At 40.2% G+C, this 17,185-nt stretch overlaps 2 long non-coding RNA genes across 3 annotated transcripts in view; one reads left to right on the top strand and one right to left on the bottom strand.

The window, feature by feature from the left end:
* The window catches only part of LOC133645252 (uncharacterized), a 24,966-nt gene extending 7,812 nt beyond the window's left edge, over positions 1 to 17,154 (top strand). For both annotated transcript variants that reach the window (XR_009824937.1, XR_009824936.1), the window contains exons 3-5: positions 16,426 to 16,576; positions 16,644 to 16,838; positions 16,915 to 17,154. This is a non-coding gene — a long non-coding RNA (uncharacterized LOC133645252). The remainder of the gene's footprint in view (positions 1 to 16,425; positions 16,577 to 16,643; positions 16,839 to 16,914) is intronic.
* On the bottom strand, positions 12,357 to 14,037 carry LOC133645028 (uncharacterized). Its single transcript, XR_009824877.1, has 3 exons — positions 12,842 to 14,037; positions 12,621 to 12,742; positions 12,357 to 12,482 (listed from the first exon to the last, which is right to left on the bottom strand). It is a non-coding gene; the product is annotated as an uncharacterized LOC133645028 (long non-coding RNA).
* Positions 17,155 to 17,185: the final 31 nt, after the last annotated feature.

The following is a 17,185-nucleotide window of genomic DNA, read 5'->3' as shown; positions in this document are numbered from 1 at the left end:
TCCAAATTAATCTACTAAACTACTATCCATGTGCAAAATCGTTATTTTCAAATTAAAATGAGTTATAACTTCTTACCCACGGGAAAAATGTTAAAACTATGGAATGTGTCAGAGTCGGATGACTGTCGATTTTGTTGTAAGGAGTCTGAATCCACCCTCACCTCCTCCCCCTTCTGTTTCTGAAAAAGGGACTGTGTTAGTAGTACTATCACTTTTAGAAACATCCAAGAAGAAGGGCAGTTGATAGTCAAGTACAGCAAAAGTAGAGGTGGAGGACAGGTCATGTTTGAGGTCAATGAAAGTCTTTTCAGCCTCTGTGGACCACTGGAGGGTGGCGCAAAGATCCTTTCTGTGACAGGAGCACTCTGTTGTTTTAAATACATGTTACAAAACACAAATCAAAGATCTTGTTTGACGTGAGCACTGTACTGTGGAAAAATGCAGGTCAAAGATCCTTGCTGTGACAGGAGCACTCTGTTGTTTTTAAATACATGTTACAAAACACAAAATCTAGCTGCAAGAAGACCAAGAATAGCTTGTACAACCCTTTGAGACACTTGTGATTTAGGGCTATATAAATAAACACTGATTGATTGATTGAATAGCTTAGTGGTCAAAGCAGCTAGCGTCCAATCAAATGGGACTGGGTTCAAATCCCAGTCAGATCGTTAGGGAACTAGGAAAGATCCAGTCAGAGAAATTACTCTTTCATATCATAGTTTACTGAGACAGGTTCTCAATTAAATATGTCATTGGGGATGGAAATCTCCCTTCAAGAAGACTAAGGTTAGCTGAATGGTTAAAGCAGCTAGCTCCCAATCAAAGGGTTCTGGGTTCAAATCCCAGTCAGGTCACTCTGAAGCTAGTAAAGATCTAGTCAGGGGAATATATGTTTTGTATGATAGCTTAAAGGCCTACTGAAACCTACTACTAGCGACCACGCAGTCTGATAGTTTATATATCAATGATGAAATCTTAACATTGCAACACATGCCAATACGGCCGGGTTAACTTATAAAGTGACTTTTAAAACTTCCCGGGAAATATCCGGCTGAAACGTCGCGGTATGATGACGTATGCGCGTGACGAAGTCAGAGTAACGGAAGTTATGGTACCCGTAGAATCCTATACAAAAAGCTCTGTTTTCATTTCATAATTCCACAGTATTCTGGACATCTTTTGCAATTTGTTTAATGAACAATGAAGGCTGCAAAGAAGACAGTTGTAGGTGGGATCGGTGTATTAGCAGCGGACTACAGCAACACAACCAGGAGGACTTTGTTGGAGCGCTAGCCGCGCTAGCCGCCGACCTCACCTTGACTTCCTACGTCTCCGGGCCGCCAAACGCATCGGGTGAAGTCATTCGTCCTTCTGCCGATCGCTGGAACGCAGGTGAGCACGGGTGTTGATGAGTAGATGAGGGCTGGCTGGCGTAGGTGGAGAGCTAATGTTTTTAGCATAGCTCTGTGAGGTCCCGTTGCTAAGTTGCTAAGTTAGCTTCAATGGCGTCGTTAGCACAGCATTGTTAACCTTCGCCAGCCTGGAAAGCATTAACCGTGTATTTACATGTCCACGGTTTAATAGTATTGTTGATTTTCTATCTATCCTTCCTTCTATCCTTTATTTTTTTGTTTCTATATGCAGTTAAAGCACGATGCTATCACGTTAGCTCGTAGCTAAAGCATTTCGCCGATGTATTGTCGTGGAGATAAAAGGCACTGAATGTCCATTTCGCGTGCTCGACTCTCATTTTCAAGAGGATATAGTATCCCAGGTGGTTTAAAATACAAATCTGTGATCCACAATAGAAAAAGGAGAGAGTGTGGAATCCAATGAGCCAGCTTGTACCTAAGTTACGGTCAGAGCGAAAAAAGATACGTCCATCACTGCCTCTCAAGTCCTTCACTGTAACGTTCCTCATCTACGAATCTTTCATCCTCGCTCAAATTAATGGGGTAATCGTCACTTTCTCAGTCCGAATCTCTCTCGCTCCATTGTAAACAACGGGGAATTGTGAGGAATACTAGCTCCTGTGACGTCACGCTACTTCCGCTACAGGCAAGGCTTTTTTTTTATCAGCGAGCAAAAGTTGCGAACTTTATCGTCGATTTTCTCTACTAAATCCTTTCAGCAAAAATATGGCAATATCGCGAAATGATCAAGTATGACACATAGAATGGATCTGCTATTCCCGTTTAAATAAAAAAAAATCATTTCAGTAGGCCTTTAAAGGTTCTCAATTATATATGTCATTAGGGCCCAAAATCTGGTAATAAAAAGAACAAGAATGGCTGAATGGTTAAACAGCTACCTCCCAATCAAAGGGTTCTGGGTTCAATCCCAGTCATGTCACTCTACAACTACTAAATATCCACTCAGAGCAATTCATCTTTTAAAAGAAAGTTTCCTGAGACAGTTCTCAATTATATATGTCATTGGGGCCCGAAATCTAGCGACAAATACACTGAGGATAGCTGAATGGTTAAACAGCTAGCTCCCAATCAAAGGGTTCTGAGTTCAATCCCAGTCAGATCAATGATCTTTGATTTGTGTTTTGTAACATGTAATTTAAAACAACAGAGTGCTCCTGTCACAGAAAGGATCTTTGACCTGCATTTTTCCACAGTACAGTGCTCCCGTCAAACAAGATCTTTGATTAGTGTTCTGTGACAGGAGCACTCCACTGTATTATCCTGAATCAGATGCACCTGTGTGAGGTGGTTAGCTGCATAAAGACACCTGTCCACCCCATACAATCAGTAAGAGCCAAACATTCAGCATGGCTAAGAGCAAAGAGCTGTCCAAAGACACCAGAGACAAAATGGTACAACTCCACAAGGATGGAAAGGGCTACGGAGAAATTGCCAAGCAGCTTGGTGAAAAAAGGTCCACTGTTGGAGCAATCATTAGAAAATGGAAGAAGCTAAACATGACGGTCAATCTCAATGGGAGTGGAGCCCCATGCAAGATATCACCTGGTGGGGTCTCAATGATGCTAAGAAAGGTGAGGAATCAGCCCAGGACTACACGGCAGGACTTGGTCAATGACCTGAAAAGAGCTGGGACCACTGTTTCCATGGTCACTGTTGGTAATAACGTCATGGTTTGAAATCATGCATGGCACGGAAGGTTCCCCTGCTTAAACCAGAACATGTTAAGGCCCGTCTTAAGTTTGCCAATGACCATTTGGATGATCCAGAGGAGTCATGGGAGAAAGTGTTGTGGACAGTGTTTTATCACATCTCTATCATAGTTTACAGACACAGGTTCACCATTACATCTGGTCTTAAGAAAACCCAAGGTAGCTCAGTGGGTAACATCAATACTGTTAACCAAGGGGTACTGGGTTCAAGTCCCACTTACAGTTTTATATCATAGTTTACTGAGACAGGTTCTCAATTAAATGTTTCATTGGGGCCCGAAAACTTTGTTCTAGAAGACCAAAGATAGCTGAAGGGTTAAACAGCTACCTCCCAATCAAAGGGTTCTGGGTTCAATCCCAGTCAGGTCACTCTACAACTACTAAATATCCACTCGGAGCAATTAATCTTTTAAATGAAAGTTTACTGAGACAGTTCTCAATTATATATGTCATTGGGGCCCGGAAATCTGGTAATCAAAAGAGCAAGGATGGCTGAATGGTTAAACAGCTAGCTTACAATCAAAGGGTTCTGGGTTCAATCCCAGTCAGGTCACTCTACAACTACTAAATATCCACTCAGAGCAATTAATCTTTTAAATGAAAGTTTACTGAGACAGTTCTCAATTATATATGTCATTGGGGCCCGGAAATCTGGTAGTTGTATGGCCGAGGATAGCTGAATGGTTAAACATCTAGCTCCCAACAAAGGGTTCATGGGTTCAATCCCAGTCCAAGGTCCAAGCAAGGGTGGGGAGTAGCGTTATGTGGGGGTGTATCACCTCCCCCACACAGAGTAAAGTCAAGTGGGAGCTGGTTAATTAACTTATAGTTAAAAAGGTAAGTATGAGTAATAATAATAACAAATAGTCTATAGTCCAAAAGTCAAAGGTAACCTCGGGGGTTAGCTCCTCCTCCTTGCCGAGGCTAAAGTTGGCTGGGATGGGCGGGAATAGAAAGATAGATAATTAATTCATTGTGAGTGTTGACCAATCAGCTCTCCTGGTCTGACTAATTGCAGTTGAGATAATAAAAAAAATAAAAAAAAACTGCAAATGATACAATAAAAAAAAAAAAAAATTGGATAATAAAAAAATAAGATAAAAAAAAACATGTCTGTCATGTAATTGCAATTGAGATAATTACAATTGAGTTAATTGAGATAATTGGAATGGAGATAATTAATTTTAATGATCTCAATTGAGATAATTAATTATCATAATTAATTATCTCAATTGAGATAATTAAAATTAATTATCTCCATTCCAATTATCTCAATTAACTCAATTGTAATTATCTCAATTGCAATTACATGACAGACATGTTTTTTTTTATCTTATTTTTTTATTATCCAATTTTTTTTTTTTTTTATTGTATCATTTGCAGTTTTTTTTTATTTTTTTTATTATCTCAACTGCAATTAGTCAGACCAGGAGAGCTGATTGGTCAACACTCACAATGAATTAATTTTTATTATCTCAACTGCAATTAGTCAGACCAGGAGAGCTGATTGGTCAACACTCACAATGAATTAATTATCTATCTTTCTATTCCCGCCCATCCCAGCCAACTTTAGCCTCGGCAAGGAGGAGGAGCTAACCCCCGAGGTTACCTTTGACTTTTGGACTATAGACTATTTGTTATTATTATTACTCATACTTACCTTTTTAACTATAAGTTCATTAACCAGCTACCACTTAACTTTACTCTGTGTGGGGGAGGTGATACACCCCCACATAACGCTACTCCCCACCCTTGCTTGGACCTTGGACTGGGATTGAACCCATGAACCCTTTGTTGGGAGCTAGATGTTTAACCATTCAGCTATCCTCGGCCATACAATTACCAGATTTCCGGGCCCCAATGACATATATAATTGAGAACTGTCTCAGTAAACTTTCATTTAAAAGATTAATTGCTCTGACTCAATATTTACTAGTTGTAGAGTGACCTGGGATTGAACCCAGAACCCTTTGATTGGGAGGTAGCTGTTTAACCCTTCAGCTATCTTTGGTCTTCTAGAACAAAGTTTTCGGGCCCCAATGAAACATTTAATTGAGAACCTGTCTCAGTAAACTATGATATAAAACTGTAAGTGGGACTTGAACCCAGTACCCCTTGGTTAACAGTATTGATGTAACCCACTGAGCTACCTTGGGTTTTCTTAAGACCAGATGTAATGGTGAACCTGTGTCTGTAAACTATGATAGAGATGTGATAAAACACTGTCCACAACACTTTCTCCCATGACTCCTCTGGATTTATATTATTGTATATACTAGGTCATAAAATCAGTGTCAGTTGAGTCGGTCCATATGTTGCCTGTAGGGATTTTTAATGTCCAGCAGATGTCAGTATTTAGTGACACAGTATCAATACAGTTTTGCAATGTGTCGAAACGCTTCATGACGCCTCATCAACCCATCACTACCGTAGCCCTTTCCATCCTTGTGGAGTTGTACCATTTTGTCTCTGGTGTCTTTGGACAGCTCTTTGCTCTTAGCCATGCTGAATGTTTGGCTCTTACTGATTGTATGGGGTGGACAGGTGTCTTTATGCAGCTAACCACCTCACACAGGTGCATCTGATTCAGGATAATACAGTGGAGTGGAGGTGTTACAAAACACTAATCAAAGATCTTGTTTGACAGGAGCACTGTACTGTGGAAAGATGCAGGTCAAAGATCCTTTCTGTGCCAGGAGCACTCTGTTGTTTTAAATACATGTTACAAAACTATGATATAAAAGAGTAATTTCTCTGACTGGATCTTCCCTAGTCACCAAACGATCTGACTGGGATTTGAACCCAGTCCCATTTGATTGGGCACTAGCTGCTTTGACCACTAAGCTATTCTTGGTCTTCTTGAAGCTAGATTTCGGGCCCCAATGACATATTTAATTGAGAACCTGTCTCACAAAATCACAATGATAGTGAAACAAAACACTAACTCCCTACTGGGATTTGAACCCAGTACCCCTTGCTTGGTGGCCAACAGTGTTAACCACTCAGCTATCCCAGGTCTTGCAGAGCTAGATTCCAGGCCCTAATGACAAATATAATGGAGGACCCGTCTTAGTGAACTACGATGGAGGTGAACCAAAACTTTGGAGCTTTGTTAAGTTACTGATCAAGCAAATAGTCAATCATGACATTGCTGGTTTTACTGCTGTTGGGCAGCACACACACACAGAGTACTTACAAGCAGACACAGTGTGTAGACAGAAAAGGGAGAATGGACGCATTTTGGTGTAAAAAGTCAAGATAAAGGTGAAGTTATAACACTGAAACACCCTCAGGAAGAGCTGCTTTAAGACATGGCTAACTAGCTCGCAGCTAACACACATCCACAGTGTTTCAGCTACTTCTAAATCACTAATCCTGGCCTCCATGGCGACAAATAAAGTAAGTTTTTTACAAGTAGCATTATCACTGGAGGACGAGGAATACCTAAACATGCTTCACTACACACCGTAGGAGGATACAATATCTCACCGCCGTCACAATGTAAACAAATGCCATGGGTGGATCTACACCTGACATCTACTGTAATGATACCAAGTACAAGAGCGTATCTAGTCGATACTACTATGATTACATCGATATTTTTTATCGTCACAAAATCTTTTTTCCTTTTTTTTGTAAATGTATATTATGTTTATAAAGTCAGTAAATACGTCCCTGGACACATGAGGACTTTGAAAATGACCAATGTATGATCCTGTAACTACTTGGTATCAGATCGATACCTAAATGTGTGGTATCATCCAAAACTAATGTAAAGTATCAAAGAAGAGAAGAATAAGTGATTATTACATTTGAACAAAAGTGTAGATAGAAAATGTTGAAACAGAAAATAAGCAGATTTTAACAGCAAATGAACAAGTAGATTAATAATCAATTTTTGCAGTTTGTCCCTCATAATGTGTACAAAATAATAGGTGTATAAATGACACAATATGTTAATGCATACGTCAGCAGACTAATTAGGAGTCTTTGTTTGTTTACTTACTACTAAAAGACAAGTTGTCTAGTATGTTCACTATTTTATTTGAGGACTAAATGACAATAATAAACATATGTTTCATGTACACTAAGATGTTTTGTTCAAATAAAGCTAATAATGCCATTTTTTGTGGTACCCTTTTTTTAGAAAAGTATCAAAATACATTTTGGTACCGGTACTGTTACGTAAGACGAAGGGGGAAGGAGACGGTACGACAGCAGGAGGTCTAGCTCAACGGGTTTTATTTGAGCTTGATGATTACGTCGGGTGTGTATGCTACTATGTGTGTGGATGCAGGGCTATGTGTAGAAGTTAACCAAATATAAGTTACCAGAGGTTATTGTAAGTGTGTGTTGGTTGTGGCAGCAAAGAAGTCCAGAGGGGCGAAGCAAAAGAGGTTTGTGATCCGAGCGAGGTCCGTGGGGGCAGGAGAGAGGCGTCCAGAAGTCCAGGTCCGAGTGCGGAGGTGGAGGAAGGCAGTCAGAGTCCAGGGGGAAGATCGGCAGGTGAGGCGCACGGCTCACTACGGAGACACGGAGGTACTGTGGGAACAGGAGATGACAAGGACAAATAAGGACTAGGCACGAGGGAGACAAAGCGAGCAAAAGAGAGAGACACAGGTGAGGAGCCAGAGACGTGAAGCTTACTGAATCAGGGCTTTGTTCCGGCGTGGAGTAGTCAGTGGAGTGAGCCTTTATGCTGCTGCTTCTCGTCAAGACCAGGTGCGTTGATTGATGATTGCCGCCGGCTGTGGAGGCGCGTGGCCGCGGTCTGCGTGGCGCGTGCGGGGGCGTGTCCTGCGGTGCTTGCAGCGTAGCTTCGAGGAGCTCCTGCCGAGGAGGGAGAAGCAGACTGCGCGAGCGCCGTAACAGTGCCCCCCCTCTTATGCGAGGCTCTCGACGAGCGCCGGAGAGCTCCAGGGTTGACCTGATAGAAGTCCTCCAGAAGGGTGGGGTCAGCAAGGTAGGAGGCCAACACCCAGGATCTACCCTCTGGACCATAACCCTCCCAATGTACCAAAAATACCAGGCCCCTACCTTGCCGATGGACCCCAAGGATCTCCTTGACGGTCCAAACTGGGTCACCGTTATCCAGAGGGGTAGGGTCAGGGGAAGAGAGTGGAGAACTGGAGACAGGCTTACTCTGGGATACATGGACCACCGGATGTGGCTTCACCGAGGGGGGTAGAGACAGACTAACAGATACTGTTGGATAAGCTCAGAGCAATCGGATTTAACAAAACCTCATGGAGCTGGATGCAATCCTACTTGGAGGGGAGGAAACAGGTGGTAGAGGTGAACGGCACCGTGTCCCCCCCCCCCCCCCCTCTCAGTGAGCTGTGGAGTCCCCCAAGGCAGTATATTAGGGCCTTTACTGTTCCTGGTATACATAAACGACTTGTCATCGGCATGCGACTGTGAATTGTTTTTGTTTGCGGATGACTCGACCTTGCTGGTATCCGGCAAGGACAAGTCACAGGTGGAGAAAATCCTCAGTGCTGAACTCTGTAGAACTTGCACCTGGCTCGCTGACAACAAGCTATCCATACACTTGGGTAAAACGGAATCCATCCTGTTTGGGTCCCACATCAACCTTAAGAGAGTCAATGACTTCACTATAAAAGTGGGTGACGTTGTTCTCACCAGGAAAGATGAGGTCACCTACCTAGGTTCCATTCTAGAGGCTAATCTTTCCTGTGATAAAATGGCAACCAAGGTAATCAAAAAGGTCAACCAACGAACGAGATTTCTCTATAGAATCTCCTCTCTGGTCAACAAAAGCACCTTGAGGATTCTGGCGGGAACTCTCGTTCAACCCTTTTTTGATTACGCATGCACCTCCTGGTACCCTAGCACCTCTAAAACCCTCAAATCTAAACTCCAAACATCCCAAGACAAGCTAGTCAGATTACTTCTAGACCTCCACCCCAGATCCCACCTCACTCCTACCCACTTCTCCAAAGTGGGCTGGCTCAAGGTGGAGGACAGAGTAAAACAACTTGCACTGAGCCTAGTCTATAAAATCCACTACACCTCCCTGAAACCGAAGTACATGTCAAACTACTTCCTTAACGTAAATGACCGCCATAACCACAACACCAGGGGGAGCTCCACTAACCACGTTAAACCCAGATTCCGATCTAACAAAGGTCTTAACTCATTCTCTTTCTATGCCACATCAATGTGGAATGCACTCCCAACAGGTGTAAAAGAAAGCATAAGAAAAAGTATCTACATTTGATTGTTAACATTTGATTTATATATGTTTATTTTTGTAATATTTTTATGAATTTATTAATCAATCAACAAAACAATACACAACAATGCAATCCAATTCCAAAAGCAAAGCCGCCCCAGCAACACTAAGAACAACAGTAAACAGCAATTGAGGACACAAACATGACACGGAACAATCCAAATGTAGTGAAACAAAAATGAACATTATCGACAACAGCATCAATACTAGTAACAATATCAAAACAGCAGTGATTAAAAATCCCTCATTGACATTATCATTAGACATTTATATATATAAAAAAAAGAACAATAGTGTGACAGTGGCTTACACTTGCATCGCATCTCATAAGCTTGACAACACACTGTGTCCAATATTTTCACAAAGATAAAATAAGTCATATTTTGGTTCATTTAATAGTTGAAACAAATTATTCTTGAGACAAGATTTCGGGCCCCAATGACATATTTATTTGAGAAGCTGTCTCAGAAAATTATGATATAAAACAATAACTCCCCAGCTGGAGCCTTCCTAGTCACTGCCCGACATGACGTGGATTTGAAACCAATCCCCTTTGAGTGACAGCTAGCTGCCTTAACCACTCAACTATCATTGTTCTGCTGGAGCCAAGACTTCGGGCCCCAATGACATATTTAATTGAGAAACTGTCTCAGTAAACTATGATACAAAAAAGTAACTCCTCCAGCCGGAGTTTACCCAGTCACTGCTCGGCCATGACTGGGATTTGAACCCAGTCCTCTTTGATTGGAAGCTAGCTGCTTTAACCACTCAGCTACCCTTTGTCGTGCCCCAATGACATATTTAAATGAGAACCTGTCTCAGTTCGATCCTGCGCTCTGGATCTTTCTGTGTGGAGTTTGCATGTTCTCCCTGTGACTGTGTGGGTTCTATTCCGACTTTCATATATATATATATACAGTATATATGGGGTGACGGAGTGATATATATATATATATATATATATATACATATATATATAATGTGGGGTGAAGGAGTGATGCGTGGGATGATGCAACACTATGCCCAGATGTGGGATGTGAGTTCAGGATGTTGGTGTGGCTTGTGCAGCCCTTTGAGACACTCGTGATTTAGGGCTATATAAGTACTGTGAAGTCTGGGAAGCTAAATAAGGCACACTTGGAAAAAATGAATTTCTTTATGTGTGCAATTGCGGCAGAAGTCCACAGGAGGGCGCACGTTCCCTTCCAGAGTCTATAGCTGCCATTAAAAGACACTTGGGCAATAGCCAGAGGTGCACTCTTAAAACGAATGTGTTGGAAATAACACAATTTGTGTTGTTTTTTTACACATCTCCATGTCCAGAGGGGGACAACTCAATTTGTCAATTTTAACACATTAACTTTGTTACTTATATTAACACAGTAAATGTGTAGGTTTTAGTAACAAATGTTTGTGTTACTCAAATTAAACACATTTTGTGTATATTGGCAACACCTGTGTGTGTGTGCATGCTATGCTATATAAAAAAAACAACATAATTGAAATTTAATTGGCATTTAATTCAAAAATTCCTTCTATTCATTACAAGTCACAACATTTAGGAAATAAGTCTGTATCTTGTCAGTAAGTGCAATTCAGAATCTCTCAGCTCATATTAGGGATGTCCGATAATGGCTTTTTGCCGATATCCGATATGCCGATATTGTCCAACTCTTTAATTACCGATACCGATATCAACCGATATATACAGTCGTGGAATTAACACATTATGCCTAATTTGGACAACCAGGTATGGTGAAGATAAGGTACTTTTTAAAAAAATGAATAAAATAAAATAAGAAATAAATTTAAAACATTTTCTTGAATAAAAAAAGTAAAACAATATAAAAACAGTTACATAGAAACTAGTAATTAATGTAAATTTGTAAAATTAACTGTTAAAGGTAAGTATTATTAGTGGAGCAGCAGCACGCACAATCATGTGTGCTTACGGACTGTATCCCTTGCAGACTGTATTGATATATATTGATATATAATGTAGGAAGCAGAATATTAATAACAGAAAGAAACAACCCTTTTGTGTGAATGAGTGTAAATGGGGGAGGGAGGTTGGTGCACTAATTGTAAGTGTATCTTGTTTATGTGGATTTAATAAAAAAAAACAAAAAAAAAACAAAACACTGATACTAATAAAAAAAACCGATACCGATAATTTTCGATATTACATTTTAACGCATTTTTCGGCCGATATCGGCAGACCGATATTATCGGACATCTCTAGCTCATATACATCAAGTGGCAAAGCATCAGTTGCATCTTTCAGATTCATCACTTGAAATTAGTCTTTTTAATCACATAAGTGTGAAGGTGTTCATCAAAATAGTTAACAGTGAGAACTCTCAACAAAATGAACACCTCATCACGGTCAGAAAAGGTAACAATATACACTGTCTCTCCAAAGATATGTTTGTTGTCCAGATCACATTTGAAGGAAAGCACACAACCAGGTGTGTAGCAATGACCAAATATAGACACACAACTGATACTCCAAATGTTTCAATCATTGATTGAAGCTTTATTAGTAGATTGCACAGTGAAGTACATATTACATACAATTGACCACTAAATGGTAACACCCCAATAAGTTGTTCAACTTATGTCCACAGGCTGCCATTTTTTCAATCAACAACTCCTACTTTACCAAGCAGGCAAGTTACAAGCCCAATACAATTTGAAGAGTTAGTCCAGACTGCAGGTGAGACCCTCTTCCTGGAGTGGAATGACATGGGCAGCCACGAGGACATATTGTGTTGATGTTGTGCTGCAATGTCCAATGCTCACCAGACCAGGTTGCATCACTGGAGCAGGGTCAGTGGTTTGTAGGAGGTCATGGAAGCTTCTTCCTGGCTAAAACAGTGTATGCAACACATGGGATTACATCATCTTTACAAGTTAAGATATCTCACTTGTTTTATATTCTTATCACAAATTAAGATATTCTTACTTGTTCAATGTAGGACAGCACTGACTTGATGCTGCATTTTGTCCATCCCATAGATCTTCTTGACCCAGTAGGGGGCAGATCATGTGTGAGCATCTTCAGTGCTCTACAGCACCTTCATTCTGTACAAATAGACAAATATACACAGTTTATATCACTGACATGTGACACTGTAAGGTTAAATGTGTGTCAACTTGGGGAGTCTTTGGAAGATGACACAAAAAGGCATGATAATCCTCCATAAATAAACTAAACATTACCAGCACTCTCAGCTTCTGGTGGTTCATCTTTTCCTTCAAGAGCAGCCAGCTTCAACAACTTTGGTCCCATTTGTGTAGAAAGATGTCTGTCTTGTATGGAAACATCTTCTCAAACTGTCGATCTGTTAAGGTTTACCAACAGGACAAGACAAGGGTGACTAGATAAGGTTATATGCAAATCCATTTGAGAGTGCAGGTGGTGATTACATTTACTGACTTACCAGATATGGTACATCAATGAAACGAGGGTAGTTCTCAACAATCTCTGCCAGAGTAGGTGACTGATTAGATATCCAGTATCTTGGGTGGAAGTAGGTTTTGTCCATACCCATCTTGATGGAAGAAAGGTTCTCCGGACTAGGCTTCATCCTTATGATCACAGTTATCCATTCTTGGACAGACTCATCACTTTCTGTAACTTCTTCAAGTCCAACAGTGACTTCAGATGAGCCACCCCTTCTGCAATAACGGCAGCAATCATCCCTTCGTTTTCGGCGGATATTCCTCAGCTTACCTTCCAGAAAGCCAGCGTGGCATGTTGGATCATAGAAGTGTTCCTTTACAACACAAATAAAACTAATCTAATGAGCTACTGTCAGAATCAATCCAAGTAATGTGTGTTTCTCACTCTTAACATTCCCTTACATATCCTTATTTTCATCCTCCATGTTGATGTTAAGTGACGGGTAAAGTGTCACATGGTTCTGGCGAGAAGTTTTTTGTCCGCACTTACTGGATAACTGAGGAAAAACATCATGAAGAAGAAAAAGGACACATTAACATTGGACATAACATTAGACGTCCTGTACTTCAAAATAAGTGACAAATGTCTACTTACAACTGACGGCAGTTGTTACCAGTACCCTTCTCCATTTTTATGTACGTGAAGTGAATTATATAGCGCTTTTTCTCTAGTGACTCAAAGCGCTTTACATAGTGAAAGCCAATATCTAAGTTGCATTTAAAGCAGTGTGGGTGGCACTGGGAGCAGGTGGGTAAAGCGTCTTGCCCAATGACACGACGGCAGTGACTAGGATGGCGGAAGCGGGGATCGAACCTGGAACCCTCAAGTTGCTGGCACGGCCGCTCTCCCACTCTCCTCGTAGAATGCAAAACTCCTGGGATCTTTTAGTTGGAGGCGAGTGTTGGCAGTGTCAGGATGAAGATCACTGGCTGCTGTTGAAGTGTGAAGGAACAGTCCACTATTTTATTTCAACCAGTGTAGAGATATTAACACTTCATCTAAGCCAGCGTGTCCAAAGTGTGGCCCGGGGGCCATTTTCGGCCCGCAGCTAATGTTTTACCGGCCCATCATTCTAAAAAAATGTTTGAAAACATTAAAAGTGGAATAAAAGACCAAATGGGTGAAACGAAAGGAGAAAAACTTTGCAATGTTCACTCTAATAACACAATTTGTTTTTACAATTTCTCACAAAATAATCAAAATCAATGTTGCTATGAATTATTGACCGACTTAAGGACAAAAGGGACATACAAAACATGAAAAAAAGTTAATTATATAAATTGTTATTACAAACATACAAAGCTAATTACACTATATATTATCTGAAGCTGATAGAGATTTAAGTGTTAAATGTAAACATGAGTGGGGCACTTTTGGATCCCTAAGAATTTTAGTGGAATTAAAAAACACCTGTCTTTGCTAAAAAATTTAAAATAATAAATTCTAATCAATGTTGCTATTAATTATTGACCTAGTTAGGGATCCAATTACTTTACATCAAATATTCCACTTTGAAAATCTTTTTGGGAAAAATATTGTATATTTGCCCCCAAAAAATAGGGTTTTGACAAAAAGCTCATGAAATGTGTGTGTGTATATATTTTACACCTGAAGTTGAATTACAGATTCAAGCATTTAATTAAAAATATATATAAAACTTGTTTTAAACCCGTTTTGAGACTGAAACCCTTCTGCGTCCCTAGGACCTAACTTGCGGGAGCCAATAAGGTTAAAAAAAAAAATAAAGTGGATATTGTATTGGTTTTGAAAATGAAAAAATATCAAAATGGCCCCCGCATGTTTTGATTTTTCAGTGTGCGGCCCTCAGTGGAAAAAGTTTGGACACCCCTGATCTAAGCACTGGGATAATACTACAAATAAAAGGCACATAGGCTCACTAAACAGATTATTATGTTTAGTGAGCTGCCTTAAATGAACAAACATACCTGCTGTACTTCCATTTCCTGTGTGGTGACAGCAGTGGCACTGACATACCAAACATCTCATTGAATGGACTTGAATACAATTTGGAATGTATCCATGTTTTCAACTTGGCAGTTCACATCAGTGTCAATGAATTCATTAAAATCTGAGCAGAAATTCAGAATTCTGGTCATTTCTGCTTTGATGTCCACACCTGTGTAATGTCCTTGACTTTACCAGGAGTGGAAGTCTTCTTGAAAATGTCTCTGCCATCCAGGAGGACTTGTGAGACATCTGGGAGAAGCCATTCTTCTACATGTGTACAAACTCAAATGTACAGACAAACACAACTAATTCAATACAACTCCAAGGAAGGACTTTGTGTAAAATAATAATCATTTAATTATAGCCTAAGAGATTATAATACACATACAGTAGTTAGAACAAGCTACATTTTGAACCATTATTAGTCCAGTGCAAATATGTTTACATGTCATAGGTGACTTGATTTCTGAAACATTGACTATGACTGGAAATGGCCTTTAATACCTATGCAACATATGGACAGATTAAATTTAAAAAAGGTCATTTAAAATGGAGATAACATACCCAAAAGAAACCATGAATAGTTTAAGTCAACCAGTGCAGTTTTGTCAAACAGTTTAATTGATACTGTGGAGACCTTCTTATCAAATCTTACCTTAGTAATGTTAGCTAACTTGTGGAAACAAACCTGCAAAATAAAGCCAACATTAATTTAGCCATTAAGCAACATTATGTACACAGCATAACCAGGCTACTATTTGAAAGAGCCCTAAAATAATAATAATGGAGGTTTAGTATAGCTAGCAATATGGCTAGCTGTTCATCAGCAGTTCATTTGCACATGCACAACTTTACATCTTGTCAGCAGGTTACAGTCACACATTCCCAGCAAAACTACCACTATTACACCCTTTAAGATACAACAACGTGCAAGTAGACTGGAATATGCTTACCTTCATTAAGACGGATACAGTCGCAGAGGTCCGGCGGTGATGGCCACGTAGATCACAGAAAAGGCGGGACTTTTTTTGTTTTGGTTTTGTTTTGTCCCCAACTCTATGTCCACCCAGCTGATTGTCAAAGCTCATGACACAATGTTGTGTAGAATGTCTGTGTTACTTACCCTCAGGAAAATCCTGTGATTTAACACATTTGTTGAAATCATTACACAAAACATGTGTGGATTTCCAACACATTCCTTTTAAGAGTGTGGAAACGGGGTTTGTATACACACACATATTTTAGACCACAGTAACACTCCAGTTTGAAAAGTAACACTGTTGACATAGGAAAATAAAACCATACTTATAGGGATTTTGTCATTTTTAATGTTGAACAACTTCCATGTTTAATGTCTTCCTTAGAAAAGGTAAGCAGGCACACATGCAGCAGAATGTGTGGCATTTTTTAATGCCAAAATATTGTGTCCAAAAAACACTAACTCAGTGTCATGTTCTAAATCACAAATAAAAGACAGGGAAATATTTTCACACATTCATGAGTTAGTCACTCCTCTGTTACACAGAAATATCCTGCAGTTATCTTGCCATATATACAGTATGATTGCTGTGTGGATTTACTTGTGTTCAACAGGACGTTACACGGCTCCACCAAGAGGTGATGGAGGACCAAATGGACATGGCGGAGTACAGGAGGCAGGAAGAGAGACTGCAAGGAGACAGAAGAAGGCTGCAAGAACGGCTGAAAAGGGTCAAAACCGAAATTAGAATACTTGACTTAAAATGTAAGGAAGGTAGATTCTACAATCTGACATTACAATATTGTTGTTAAGTTTAAGCAATCTCTTGCAGTGGATCTGCTGCACACCCAACATGAGCTCGCACAACTGAGAAAAAGGTATGACTACTTGAGTGGGCTGATAAACTTTCATTTGTAACTTGTATCTTACCTTAACTGAAATTAAAACTATTTCTGTTTGGAGAGTGAATCGCAGCGCAGGGAGCGGCGGAGTGAGCAGCGGAGATGAAACACAAGTGTCAGTTAAGGTAAGCTACAAAAATACAAGTTACAAATGAAACAGTTAATTATCAGCCCACTCAAGTCGTCATACCTTTTTCTCAGTTGGGAGAGCTCTTGGTTGGTCTGCAGCTGACCCACGTTCCGTACATTTCAAGTCAAGCTTTGCAGCAGATGCTGAGCGGGAGAGGAAAGGACAGAGAGCCTGAAAGATGAGCCGAAAAACAGAAAAATAAAAGAAGTCTACTCTGCTCAAGTATGATTTTGATTGATTGAGACTTTAGTAGATTGCACAGTACAGTACATATTTCATCCATCAGTGGTCAATTGACCACTAAATGGTAACACCCCAATAAGTTTTTCAACTTGTTTAAGT

Source organism: Entelurus aequoreus, linkage group LG28 (assembly GCF_033978785.1).
Source record: "Entelurus aequoreus isolate RoL-2023_Sb linkage group LG28, RoL_Eaeq_v1.1, whole genome shotgun sequence".
NCBI classification, from domain to species: Eukaryota; Metazoa; Chordata; class Actinopteri; order Syngnathiformes; family Syngnathidae; genus Entelurus; species Entelurus aequoreus.
The sequence above is the reverse complement of the archived record's forward strand: the minus strand, read 5'-3'. Positions and strand labels throughout refer to the sequence as shown.